At 41.9% G+C, this 13,404-nt stretch overlaps 1 protein-coding gene across 4 annotated transcripts in view; it reads left to right on the top strand.

Moving 5' to 3' along the window:
* The window catches only part of LUZP1 (leucine zipper protein 1), a 455,239-nt gene extending 443,673 nt beyond the window's left edge, over positions 1-11,566 (top strand). For all 4 annotated transcript variants that reach the window (XM_069622740.1, XM_069622741.1, XM_069622743.1 and 1 more), the window contains one exon: positions 7,472-11,566. The gene's annotated coding sequence lies outside the window, so the exon portion shown is untranslated. The remainder of the gene's footprint in view (positions 1-7,471) is intronic.
* The last annotated feature ends 1,838 nt before the right edge of the window (positions 11,567-13,404 follow it).

The raw sequence follows: 13,404 nt of genomic DNA, 5'->3' as shown, positions 1-13,404 counted from the left end.
CTCATGGCATGGGGGAAACTTGAGCGTTATGGAAGAACATTTTCTTTGGCAGCCTTGTGCTGCAGTCTTTAAATGCAACATGTACATTTTGTGGGATGTGGTAGTAGAAGTCTGGAAACATCTGACAACGCATGCCTAGAAGACTGCAAAGCCACTGCTAAAATGTATCTAGACAAAGTGATTATATGTCAAGATTTATTGCCATAGGGACTCTAGCACAATGGCATTGATGGATTTAGATGTCTCGTTTCTCTCTGGACATCCAAGACAAAAATCATTGGACAGGCCATTTGATTGCTGCAAACTGTTTGGGTTTAAGGCAAATAAGTTCCTAGAAATATTCAAGCCCTTACAAGACATCAGCATATTTTGCTCCTGCTCCTTTTCATCCCAGCTTGCCTAAACGTATGACTCACAAATGATTGGTCTCTCTGGACCTGTAGAATGGCCACTTCCTTGTCCCAATCCACCACTAACACCATTGTTTCTTGCAGTTCATAGTGGACCAGAATCATTATCAATTCAGATCGGAAGCATTATCATTTCACTTCACTACCTTTCAGCTTGGCAATGTCTCTGAGGGTCTCTATCAAAGGGATGGCAGAGTTGACTGCCCATTTATGAAATGGGGGTTTCACATCTACACATACCTAAATTATTGGGTCTTGAGAGGGAAGTCAGAAGATCAGTTACCAGAAAGCCAGCACAGGACTTGCTTCTTAATTGCATCCGATTCTCGTGGAACTTAAGACTATCTTTTCAAGTACCTTCTCGATGGCTTCAGTTAATTGGGTCAATTTTGGATATCCAGTGAAAGGTGGTGTTTCCACCCCTACGGAGTCTGGTAGATATACAACATAGAGTACAAAAGTTTTCAGACAGATGGCATGCTCCTCCTACTATTGGTTCTTGTAGTCTCATGGCCCTATGCATTTTTCTAGTCCTTCAAGCCTGACTGAGAATGAGATCACTTCAGTAGGCCCTTCAAAGCAATGGTCTTAGTTATGGAGAAAAGTGGATGATCTTTTTCAAATTCACCCACGGGTTTTTGGAGAGCTGTGGTGGTGAACCTTTCCATCCAGTGTTCTCAAAGGGGAGCATTTCAGGTAAGGATGTCAGCGGGTCATGTTGTTATTAATGAATGAATCACTGAAGAGGAAAGGTGTTCATCTGCATGATCTATAGCGGACTGGCCTCTGTGGTGGCAGGAAGTAGATCCTTCACATCAACCTCTTGGAATAGAGGTTGGCCTGGCTCTGAAGGCTTTATTTCCATTTATGCAGCGTATGTCTGTACAGATCTTAACCAGCAATGAGACCATCCTGCTTTACTTAAGATTGGTGATGTGAATTTGATCCACTTATGCATAGAAGTCCTTTGCCAATGGCTCTGGGCTCTGAAATGGCATTTCAATGGTCTAAGAATTCCTCAAGGTACTGTTTTTTCTGCCTACGCAGTTTGTTTTCTCCACATGTCTCTTGCATTTGGTGCTTATGTATTTCATGGCAGCTCACTTTCAGCCTCTTATTCCCTGTTCTTGTCTGCTCTTTGTGATGAAAGTTGCTTTTTTGGTGAAGATCACTTTGAACAGACTTTTTTTGGTGTTAATTCAGGCTTTGTGTTTTTCTTTAAAGTGTGATGGATGGATGATTTTTGAATCAATCATAACCGCTGGCATTGCTCTGGGCAACTTTACAGGCAGTCGCTTTTCAGCATGCCATGCCATTACAGAAGGAGAAAAACCACATTCAAATCATATCCTGCTTGTTTCCACCCCAAAAGGAGCGATCCATCCCAAACAGCAAGGTCAAATCCCTTCTGCATGAGACCACATAGAAGCCCAGACATGTTTGTTTCATTGGACATAATCACTGTGGTGTAGCTTAGGCCTCTTGGCGCATCTGGCTCAGGGCAAAGGTCTGAGTACACTCATACCTCTCTGGGGGACCTTTTTTTAAAGTTAAGTTTGATTGCGTGAGGGTTTTAAATAAATCCGAGCTGCTGGCACTGCTCTGAGCAACCTTCAAAACCATTGTTTTTCATCCTGCAGTGTCACTACAGAAATGGAAAGACCATGTGCAAATCCGGATTGATCCCACCTCAAAAGGGACAGTCCAGCCCAAGCAATTGGGTAACATCCCTTCTGGACGAGACCACAAGCAATACCAGACATGTTTTGGTTGCCATATGCTCCCCACCACCCACAGTCTCTTACCACATCCCCCAGCTCTGTCTAGCCATACTCTGTACCTCATTTCTCCTTAAATACACTTACCTGGCTTGCTGCTCTTAGTATTCACAGCCCATCAATTTAAATTCCCCATAGTGCCAGTCTTGGATGTCTCTTGTCTCAAAACAATAAATTAACTCCATAGGTATCATTCCGGGGCGCAAAGACTACTAATTCCTGAAGCAGCGGTTGGTAGTGGGTGGTACGTTCTTAGCAGTCACTACACTGTGATCTTTTACCTCCCAATACAGCCCGCTATCTGCATGTTTTCTTCTTTAGACAAAGTGTAGAATGCAGGCTTTAAACGCCAATGAAAGCTATCTATCTATCTATCTATCTATCTATCTATCTATCTATCTATCTATCTATATTGTTTCTTGTAAAGCGCCATTCGCCCGTAGGCCTCAAGGAGCTCACATAGACAAAGACAAGAACATGTAAAACATTAAAAGCAGTGAGGAACTAGTAATCCAGGGTAGAGTAGGAACTAAGTAGTTACACCGTCCCTCCATCAAACATCAATATCTTCAGCTGTTTTTTAAAGAGAGCAGAGGATGAACAGTTCTCGAGATCAAGAGGGAGAGGATTCCAAATAGCAGAAGCCCAAAAAGTAAAATTGGCACTGCCAATTATTTTAAGGTCAATAGTGGCTGATTCAGTTGATTTCCATTAGAGCAAATGGTGGTTCTTACAGGGGCTTTTTAAAAATCCTGATGACAAGATAGCTTGGTGCATTTCCTAACAAACATTTAAACACCAATACTGCACCTTTTAAACTCAATCCGCTGTTCAACATGGAGCCAGGGCAGCTTTCTCCTGGCAATCTTAGAGCACCGACTCAAACCATAGACAGCCTTAACAGCTCCATCTTGTATTTGCAGCTTCTTTACATTTGATGTACCCAGACTGTTGCAATAGTCCAATTTTGCATTTATGATTACACCGGCAATCATAGCTCTATTCTGTTCGGTCAAATATGGACGAATTTGCCAAAGGATTTATATAGAAGGCACATGTAGATTTCAAGTATGAAATGTGCCTCTTAAATGCAAACTGGCAGTCAAAAACGACTCCAATGGGTTTTACATGTTTTGACACTGTCATGTTGTTAATATTTATCCTAAAGCTTGTATACTGATCATCCAGCTTTTTTTATTGTTGTGGTGTGCCTATTATCAGTAACTCTGTTTACTCTTCGTTTAAGGCTAGGAAATTTGCTGCCATCCATTTTATGGCTATGAACACATCATTTACTCTTTGGGCATCGTCCTTCTACGTTCCTGACAGCTCAAAAACCAACTGTGTATCGTCAGCATAATTGGTAAACACGACACCCAGTGTCGTAAGCATTTCACATAGGAGCTTTGAGAAGACATTAAAACGTAATGCAGACAAACGGGTGCCCTGTGGTACTCAACATATTCGGGATGATTTTCTCGATGAGAAATATCCTTTACCTACTGCAGCCATTCTGGGTCCCAGGAAAGATTTAAACCATTTGGCTGCATGGGGTGTACATTTCCCAACTACGATTAATCTATCAGAAGATCATGATCTATCAAATCGAATGCTGAGGGGTAGGTCCAATAATAGTGGGAACGCTGCATTCCCTTCTTCAATGACAATATTGGATTGCAGGTCCAAGAGGGCCGTCTCCGTACCATGCGTTGCTCGGAAACAAGATTGTTCAGATGCAAGTATGTCAATATTCTCTATGAATTTTTGATACTATAAGTAGGTGATCTTATCCATCACTTTCAGTAATAAAGGCACATTTGTAATTGGCCTAAAGTTTCTGGGACTAGAGGGGTCCAGATTTTCTTTTTTAATCAGTTGGGTTATCAAAGCCTCTTTTATAATTTCCGGGATGTATGCTTCATCAAAGGATTGATTCACAAACTGAGTGACCCATGGGGCAAGAGTTAATGCAAAGTCCTTAAATAATGTAGCTGGAAAAATGTCCCCTTTGAAAGAGGTAGTTTTTAAGCTATGAATAACTTCCAGCACTTCTTTCTCAGTTACTTTTTCAAATGCAAAATACATTGAGCTATTTTGCTCTGGGACAACAGGTGATTTCACAAGTTTGAGTATCAGGGAACATGTTCACCTGGTGTCTAATGGCTTGTTGATGTTTCTGGTTTTTTGAGTGAAACCGTCATGAATAGCCTGACAAGAGGCATTATCTTCTAATATCCGAGTCTTGGTTGGTGCACTTTTAAGATTCTGCAGAATCATAAATAATTCCTTCGAATGAGATTAAGCCTGTTGTATGCTCTCATTTAGATGTTTTACTTTAGCTTTAAAAATGGTTTGTTTATAAGCTTTTGCTGTTTGTTTGCAAATGGTGGCCAGCTCAGCCATAGAGGATTTTCTCCAGCAACCATCAGCCTTAATCTTAGCTCTTCTGGCTTCCAAGATTTCCAAAGATTTCCATTTATTGTGACCAATAGACATATTTGCTTTGACGGTTTTTAATGGGGCTAAAGACTTAAATGCTTGATTGGTAGCATTCCTAAACGAGGAGATTTTTCAAGAGGAATATGATCTTCTAGGGGCGGTAATAATGGTGTCACTTGTGCTTTAAAAGCCTCACAGGTCACTTTCTTACAGTTCTGTGAGAGCATAGATGGTTTATTCCTTATTAATGGTAAGTCTTGAAGTATATAAAATTCGAAATACACATGCGAATGGTCTGACCAGACACATTCCTCGATAGTGGTGACTGTTGTTTTCAGGCTTTTTATTAGGAGCCAGTCTAAGGTGTTGCCACCACTGTGGGTTGCAGATGAGACCAACTGCATGAAAGCAAGGGACTCCAGGGATAGCCTCAAATCCTTAGCTTCTTCATCCAGTCGATTGTTTTCGCAGTGATTAAAATCACCTAAAATAATAAAAGCAGTGGAATCTTTAGAGGCGCTGCCTATGAGAGCTAATAACTGCTCTTCAAACAAAGGTGTTACTCTAGGTGGGCGGTATAACAGTACCACGCTAAGGCAATGGGCCTCATTACTGCCGTCAAACTTCCGAAAGTTTCCCGCGACTGGGCAATTACCGGGACATTCAGGCCCTGCCGGACTTGGTATTTGTTCATTCGAGGGCGCCGGAAAAAAGATGCACCGACATGCTGTGCTCGCGGGTGACGCTCTGCCCGCCAGGTCCGACCTGGGGTTGTTATGCATGTTGGAGGGGTATTATTGTTCCTCTATATAGTAGGATCGAGCTCTGATGGCCTACTATCTGATGGCGCTACAGTAGTTATTCCTGAGGGGCTATACTGAGCTGAAATCTGGGATAAAACAGTACCCTGTATATCCCGAGTTGAGTGGATAATGTGGCTAAGCCCCCTGCTGAAGGAGGTACGCTCCTCTTCTGCTTCATTCCTATAAATATATGGAAGCTGTATATAGCTACTGTTTGGGGCACTAATGATGTTAGACTCCCCCCCCCCCCACCCCCCAGCTGTAGATTGCACTTCTTCCTGGTCTGCCAGCTCTCCCACCGCATGGGCCTTAAAAGCAACCTCATGAAGCAGTTTTGGATAATAAGGAGAAGGCAGTGATGGGGTGGGGGGGTGGCGGCCATGCGCTGGGGGTGTATACGGGGTATGTTCTCCAATATGGTTGGGTGCTTGCCCTGCAAGCTTCTTTTTCCTGGCCTGCCGACTTGCCCTCCCCATGGGCCTTAAAAGCGACCTCATGGGGCAAGACTATGTTGGGAGACACAAGTGCTAAAATCAGGGGAGAACCATTTCGTCCATTGATGGATACAGCTGTATCCAACCCAGCAGTGTGGTACATTGATTTCTTTGCTATATTAGAACTAACCTGCAGTGAGGATATGAGGCTGCTGTTGTTATGGCCTCCAAAACCTCTGCTAGACCCATGTTGATGATGGGGAGCAGGACTTGCATACCGTTTCTTCCCGTACCTTCACGAACCACCACAAACCGTCGCTGACGCGCCTTACGTATCAGTTTGTGGAATCTTAGAACTACAATATCAGAGGGAGTTGTCGTTTTTAGACCCTGCTATCTAGTGTATTACACAAAGCAGACACTTCTGATAGAATAAAAGGCTGTTTATTACACAATTTGAATCTGCGCGACTAAGTTTTTCGCTTCTTATTGGTTCTTCTGCATGGTTTCAACTCTCTAGCCAATCGGCAAGTTTAGAATGCAGTCACTATCCATACCTACGTACAGGCATATTACCTGTAGAGCCCTTATGTGGCACTATTTTGAGGTTGGTGACCTTTAGCCTGGCACCACTAACTGATGCAGTGGTCCCCTAACCCACAATGGCGACCTCTGATGCGGTCTCCAACACTTCATGGTAAAGTGCTGATGGCTGGTACGCCCCCAATGCTTAACAATGGAGACCCATTCCAGTGTTCCTCCACTGGCATTCTAGCCTTTTTGTCAAGGGTCAAACAGGTGATTGCTTGTCTTTGGCTCATGACTGGGGCAGTGGTGCGGTCTGTTTAGTTTAGCGCATGTTTTTTTCTGTAATGAAGGTATTCTGTGATTATATGTCCTTTATTCACGACCATATTTATGTCCCTAAATACAAAAAAGTGATTGATGGAAAGCTTTGAATGAATCGTAATCAATTGCATTTCTCTGGGCAGCCTTCCACACTACTCGTTTTTGCGCCATTGCAGAAAAGTACCAGCCATATACAAATTGGTCTTGTTCCTGCCACCCGGGGAACAACCCAGACTGGACTGCTGGGCATAGGGGCACCCCAGACACGTTTCGGCCTTGTTTGGCCCCATCAGTGAAATGCGGTTTTAACACCCTAGGCCCATTGATTCCACTTGGTGTTGTATATTCCTGAGCAGAAAGGACTGGCCGTGGCTTAGTGGTTTGGTTTGGACTGCTCTTATTGGTGATAGGACCAGGACTTATTTTCATATGGTTCGTTTCTTTCTGTAATGGTGCATCAGCAAGGGATAAACCATGGTGGAATGGGAGCTGCCAAGAGCCATCGCCGGTGCTTCTGATTAATTCAAAAGTCTCATCACGTTTTGGTGTTAATAGTCCATGTCCCCATTAGAGGTCAGACTGACCCCTGACAGGATTTCCCTATTACAGGTTGCAGTCTGCTGCCTTCTGTTGGGTTGCGCTTTAGTACTCCTCTACCTCAGTCACCTTAAGGCTTAAATGCTAGTGTATCATTTCTCTGGTATAAAATATTAAAGTTGTCTATATTGTGTATATAATGTTTCTTCTATTTCTTGTAGGTTTAGAGTACCTTCATCAAGAAGATTACAGGAAACTCGTCTTTTCTTTCTACCAAAATGGACACACCCTGCAAAGAAGGAATTCAGGAAAATGTAAATCTTTTAGAATGCTTATGTGTTGGCACAAGTTGTAAAAAGACTTCTTCGCGTATATTTTTTTAAAGAATGCACTGGTCATGTCATCAGCAATGCCCGCATCATTTCTGGAAGTGATTAAACAGCATGCACTTAATTTAGGGTGTGTAGGCCGCGTCTATTCCTTGGACTGTGTAGCTGACGGCGTTACTTCATTGTTTTCAAAGAACACTACATATGGCAAACATGGGTGCATGTCCACTACCTTTGATAAATAATAGGGTACTTAAAGTACAAAAGGGAAACGTTGAAAACCACTTTAATTTATAGCAGACGTGCACAGTCTGTCAATCGTGATAATCTCCTTAAAAGGAAATCCCCCGTGTATTCTTTAAGAAATTATTCTTGGATGCCAATATTGTGGCAATGTTTGAGTGTCCATTTTATATGTAAGCTATGTGGTACTAGCATGCATAACGAAAATTGTAATCTGTCGGTGGTTCTAGATGGCCCCAAAAATGTGTATTTCTCCCGTAAAACGTGGAGGCGTGCAAAGGGCCCCATTGCGAGATAAGTGGCGTCAATGTCCTGCACTTCAGAGTTCCAGGGAAGGATTTACCTCCAGGCTTCACTACTTCCTCCAAAGACTGCATGGAGAATGAATGGTTGCCAAATCCCCAAAATTGGCCAATAATCTCTCTATACTGCCACTCATAATCCAGCAGTGAATCGCCCTGCCCGAAGCCTTCAACCTTATTACAGCATTCATCTTGAAAGTGTCGGTGTGACAGATGCAGAGGGCCATTCTGCACATGAGATGTGCTTCGTGGGTGCTTCTTTTAATCCGCAAATCACATTGGGAAGAAGGTTTTTGTTGAGCGTCAAATAGTCCAGTATTAAGAATCGTACTCATGTAATGTTCCTGCGGCAGGCCCAATTGCACACTTGGCATGTTCCGTCAGTGAAACATTTTTGCATGTCAAGCAATCTGAAAGGCAACCTTAGTTTTTTTGTTTTTTTTTTAAAAACAATGCGCACCTTCTTTTCAAGATAAATATTCAGTGGGCCCTTGGTTTATCGAACCCTAAAGGTGCAGAGACAGCTTGTACTTCTGCATGAAGTTTTTACCCGCTGTGCATGACTTACAACTGATGCACCTTATACCTAATTATTTTAAGGACCGGATTGCGGAGTAATTGAAGTAGTTATACACGTGGGAAGGAAGTGAGTACGGAGATTGTGTTAATTTATTGCCAAATGAAATGAAAACTCACCTTTGTTTCCTTGGCGTGCTGAGCAAAATGTTCTGGAAATGCCAAATGCACACAATTGCAACATTATCAGTGGTAGGCCGGCGCTGTATATTGCCCCTTGCCTACAGTATAAAGACATTTCATTTTTCAAAGTATTGTCCTATTTACATGTGTGCTTTGGGAACTGTTAGAAACTCGACCTATGTATTGTAATCCCAACATATTTTCCCATCCATAACAAAGTATTTCAAATGCACTTTGCATGCCCCTCAGCCCCCAAAAAGAGAGGTGAAGACCTATTTGGCCCAACCTAGCCTTTTAGGCTCAAGTGGCTGTATACATTTTGTTAGGGGGAAAACAGATGGTCATTTGGTGCCAAGGAGGCAATAGGATATGCTTTATAACGTTTGAATAGGTTTGCAAAATGTGTTTGCGTTCACTTTTACATATTTTGTGGGGAGACTCGGTGTGGGGATAAACAGACTTCTTTACAAGTATAACTTGAGCACATCAGTAATTTCTGGTTTGTGAGTATATGTAAAGAAATTGGCTAAGAACCCCAAAACATATTTTAGTATAATTTTCCCACATCTAGTTTGAATTATTTTTAATAGAGTAGGAAGGTTCTACATTGAAACATCGTTTTTTTAATGCAAAAGTGAACATTTAAATTCAGAGCAATATTTTTTCACAAAATGTGTTTTTAAGTATTTATTAAAGGATGTATTGCTCACTTAATTTTTATCTTTTCTTCCGTTTATTTTATAAAGTCATCTAATCTAAAACATAACTTCTGAATTCAATATTGTACTGTGTAGCCTTGTCGCAAAGGTTTTTTGCTGTTGTGATGATGTCATGAGGGTGAAAAATGTAATGCTTCCCCAATTGACATGTACTTCCAACAGTTCAGAACTCCTTTAGACTGGACACAAATGAGTACCTCTCTGCCGCTTCTGGTGCTGGGGGAGAGTTGGCAACACCCTTGAGAGGGAGTTCTGACTTTGTGGCCTGACTTTAATAGTCGACAGGCTCGAAGGCCAGCTAGATGTATGGTGGTGCTGGCGAGGGACAATGTAAAGATATTCAACCAAGCACTTGCTACACCCCTGGCTTGCTCTCACTAGGAGTGCCGGATATCCGGGACTGGATGCAAGAACTCATGGTTGGTTCAGTGGAAAGCATGGGCATTTTATTCCTGTGCAATCCTGCCCTCCTTTTAAGGTTAGTGAAATATTGCAAGGGTGAGGCAGGGAATCTCTGGGGTGGGAAACCAAGAGTTTGATTAGCTTACCATTCCAAACGGGGAAATCTGCTTTCACCTATAATTCTTGCTACAGTTTCCTCAGCGCTTAATAGGGAATGGTGTTACTTTGGACACATTCATGAAAATATCCCAGTGGAATTTCAGAAATCCAGAATCGGGAGCCCTTTCCTTGTGTCTGAGTATCAGTATGTGCCGTGGAGTACAGAAGACTAACGACCACTTCAGAGCCCTTAAGAGCTCAACATTATGGTTTGCCTGCAAAGCTTCTGACAATGCTTCCAAGACATTCTCTCAAGACATGCATGCTTCTACTTCCTAAACTTAACCATTGCTTGATCCGCTTATGATTTATCCTGGCCCAAGTACGTTCACCAGTTTTCTGAAAACAGTCTTGGGAAGGTTGTTCTTTGCTTAGACCCAAAGCTTTCACGAAAGGACAAAAGATTCGGCCATGGACGGTACAAAAACGGACATATGAATACCATCATGTTTAAGCAATTAGTCTATATCCTTTGAAACGTTGCCCGTTTCTCACTGAGCAACTGAAATGGGCATTGTCTTTGACACTACTTTCTTGTCACCTTTAAGACATGGCTACCCAAACTAGAAATGGCTCATAATCCTTAAAAACACATTTTGTAATGTACACAGTCTTATTTACTACATTTTCTACATTCCTCCTTTCATAAATGTTTGTATATTTTGTATGCCTAAATGACGAAGGGTATTTGTCATTTAGATTTTAAATCAAAGATGTATTTATTTTTCATTATTGAAAAAAGAATTTGAGAAACATTCATTTTATTGCACACTAAATTAGAATGTAGATTATTTTCTGCCAGTGCCATATATATCTTTCGTGCATATATGTGTATATATATATATATATATATATATATATATAATGTGTGTATATGCATCATAACTGATTACTGTGTATCTTCTGCCTGTGCCAGATTTTAACTGCATGATGAACTACTTGATTAAAGTTGGGGGAAGGTGTCTAAATGCACAAGAAGCCCAGTATTGCATTAGGCCTGCAACCTGTGGCTCTCCAGATGTTTGAACTACAACTCCCATGAACTCTCATCATTGACTGCACTGGCTAGGGCTGATGGGAGTTGGAGTCCAAATCATCTGGAGAGCCAAAGGCTGCAGACCCCTGCATTAGAGGAACATATTATGCAGTAATCCAGTGTATATTTTTTCTAATACATGATGTCCTGTTTCTGTATTCTGCATTTTTCAATGGTTTGAAAGCCACAACTCACGGGGATGATTGGGTTACCACGTGAAGCACGGGTTATCAAACATTGCTAACCATGAGACAAGCTCCCTGATTATGTTTTATATATATATATATATATATATATATATGTGTATATTTAATGTATGTATTATCTTTTTTCTGATATAGAAAGCTTATATGTAAATACAGCCTTGCCCACCTGTTTAAAACTCGGTATATATATGAAAATAAATGGAATGCGTTAATTTCAAGGAGCTATGTTCATTATGTGTCATTCATATATAGGGAGCAGGTTCTTGAATCCATGCATACCGTACTTTCTAAAGATCATGTATTGTCTGTGCAAGCATAGGTTTACTCCGATGGTACAGAACCACTAAAAGCATGAGATGCCAATACATTGCACACATGCGCTTTGAACGCAAACTGTTAGCCTTTAACAGCACAGACCCCCCATTTCAGTGGGGCGGCAGCTGTGCTGCGGTAATTACTGTCAAAGATGTAGAATATGTCGGAGGAACATCCCATTGAAAGAACGTTACCAGGTAAGATAAGTAACTTGTTCTTCTATAGCTAATGTTTCTTAAACTCTAACGAAGATCAGATATAACCAAATGAATACATGAAATGAATGTAGAACAAAAAAACTAAGATAGCCTACGATTTAGGTATTCCGTTCTGATTACATTCTTGCACTACGGTCAGAGCACAGATGTCAAATACTAGCCACACCTTGAGCAATGTTTCTCTAGGAGTGCTTCAACTGTCTCATTGATAACCATGAACAGGAGGATAAGATACGACTGTGATTAATGAACGTGTTCAAAAGAATTTGGCTGCATCGCGGCCATGTGGGTCCATTTCATTCATGTGTGACTCGCCAGTCCTGGCTTTTATCTTTGCATGCCCGGTCTTGTTAGGCCCCTTCTTAAAATGGAAGGGGAAAAACGAAACTACAAGTCCTAGCATGCAATGTAAAAAAACCAGGACTGGCTCAAGCTGTCATGCATAACGCAGTGCCACTGGGCAGCTATGCGGCTGTGAATGAAGGTCATGTTTGAGGAAACGCAGCTTTTAGATTTTGATACGAGCCTGTGCTTTGATTCATGGCACAGTTTGCTTAATAAAGGGCTGATGGCATGTGGCGCTATACCGTGGATCGGATGACATGGGAACTACGTATTTTCTCTTGCACGTTACACTTGGTGTGTTTTGTTTTTTTATTGATCAGCATGTAAGGAAGCGTGCGCTGCCCACATTCCAATTTAAGTTTGATAGATGTTGAACACCCCCACTTAAGTGGATGGTGCAAAACTTTTCAGAATAAATTCATTACAAACAACCACAAAATAATTACACAGAATGCCCTAAGGAAAACGCGTTTTTCTAAGTTGTCACCTGTGTTCCAGACTTGCTGTAAGGGTGCATCTTACAGCAGAGATAAAGGCATTCCAATGGCTGAAACGGCACTCGAAGGTGCAAACCCCTCCTCCTTCCCACTCAGTTGCATACAGCACTGCAGGCAGAAAAAGGCACTCCTCCTCTGGACAAGTAAGGTTGTATGTAGTTATGTGCAGTTACTCTCGCCCTACTCACGGACTCCTTGTCTGGGCACCTAAGGTTGAAACCAATACATTGTTCCCGTTGCCTTCAAAGGAAACCATAATCGCCATTGTGTGCTTTACAAGGACGACCAAAAGATGCCGTTGGCAGTCGTGAAGAATGGGGGTAGCGTGCTGTCAGTACAGAACACGTCATGGCATTTGAGCAGTAACGTTCTGCACCTGCTCTAACTTGTGTTACGCAGATTGGTTGCCTGCATACATGACAATTCTGTTATCCAAAAGCGTGCACCAATGATTCCAGGTTGCATGATGACAGAGAAGGCTGTAAAACCGTTTGCGTCTTGAAATAGCAAAACCTATCCTTAATAGATGAGGTGCATCTGTTATCTAGTCAGTGGGATTTTGAATGAATGGAAGGTATGTCAACTACTGGAGATGCATTGATAATGAAGCATACAATCATGTACTCCCAGGTGTTTTGTCCGAATTTGTGGCAGAGGACCTGTGTGATGTCATTAATCCCAGAT

This window comes from Ambystoma mexicanum, chromosome 11 (assembly GCF_040938575.1).
Source record: "Ambystoma mexicanum isolate Mex_15411 chromosome 11, UKY_AmexF1_1, whole genome shotgun sequence".
NCBI classification, from domain to species: Eukaryota; Metazoa; Chordata; class Amphibia; order Caudata; family Ambystomatidae; genus Ambystoma; species Ambystoma mexicanum.
The sequence above is the reverse complement of the archived record's forward strand: the minus strand, read 5'-3'. Positions and strand labels throughout refer to the sequence as shown.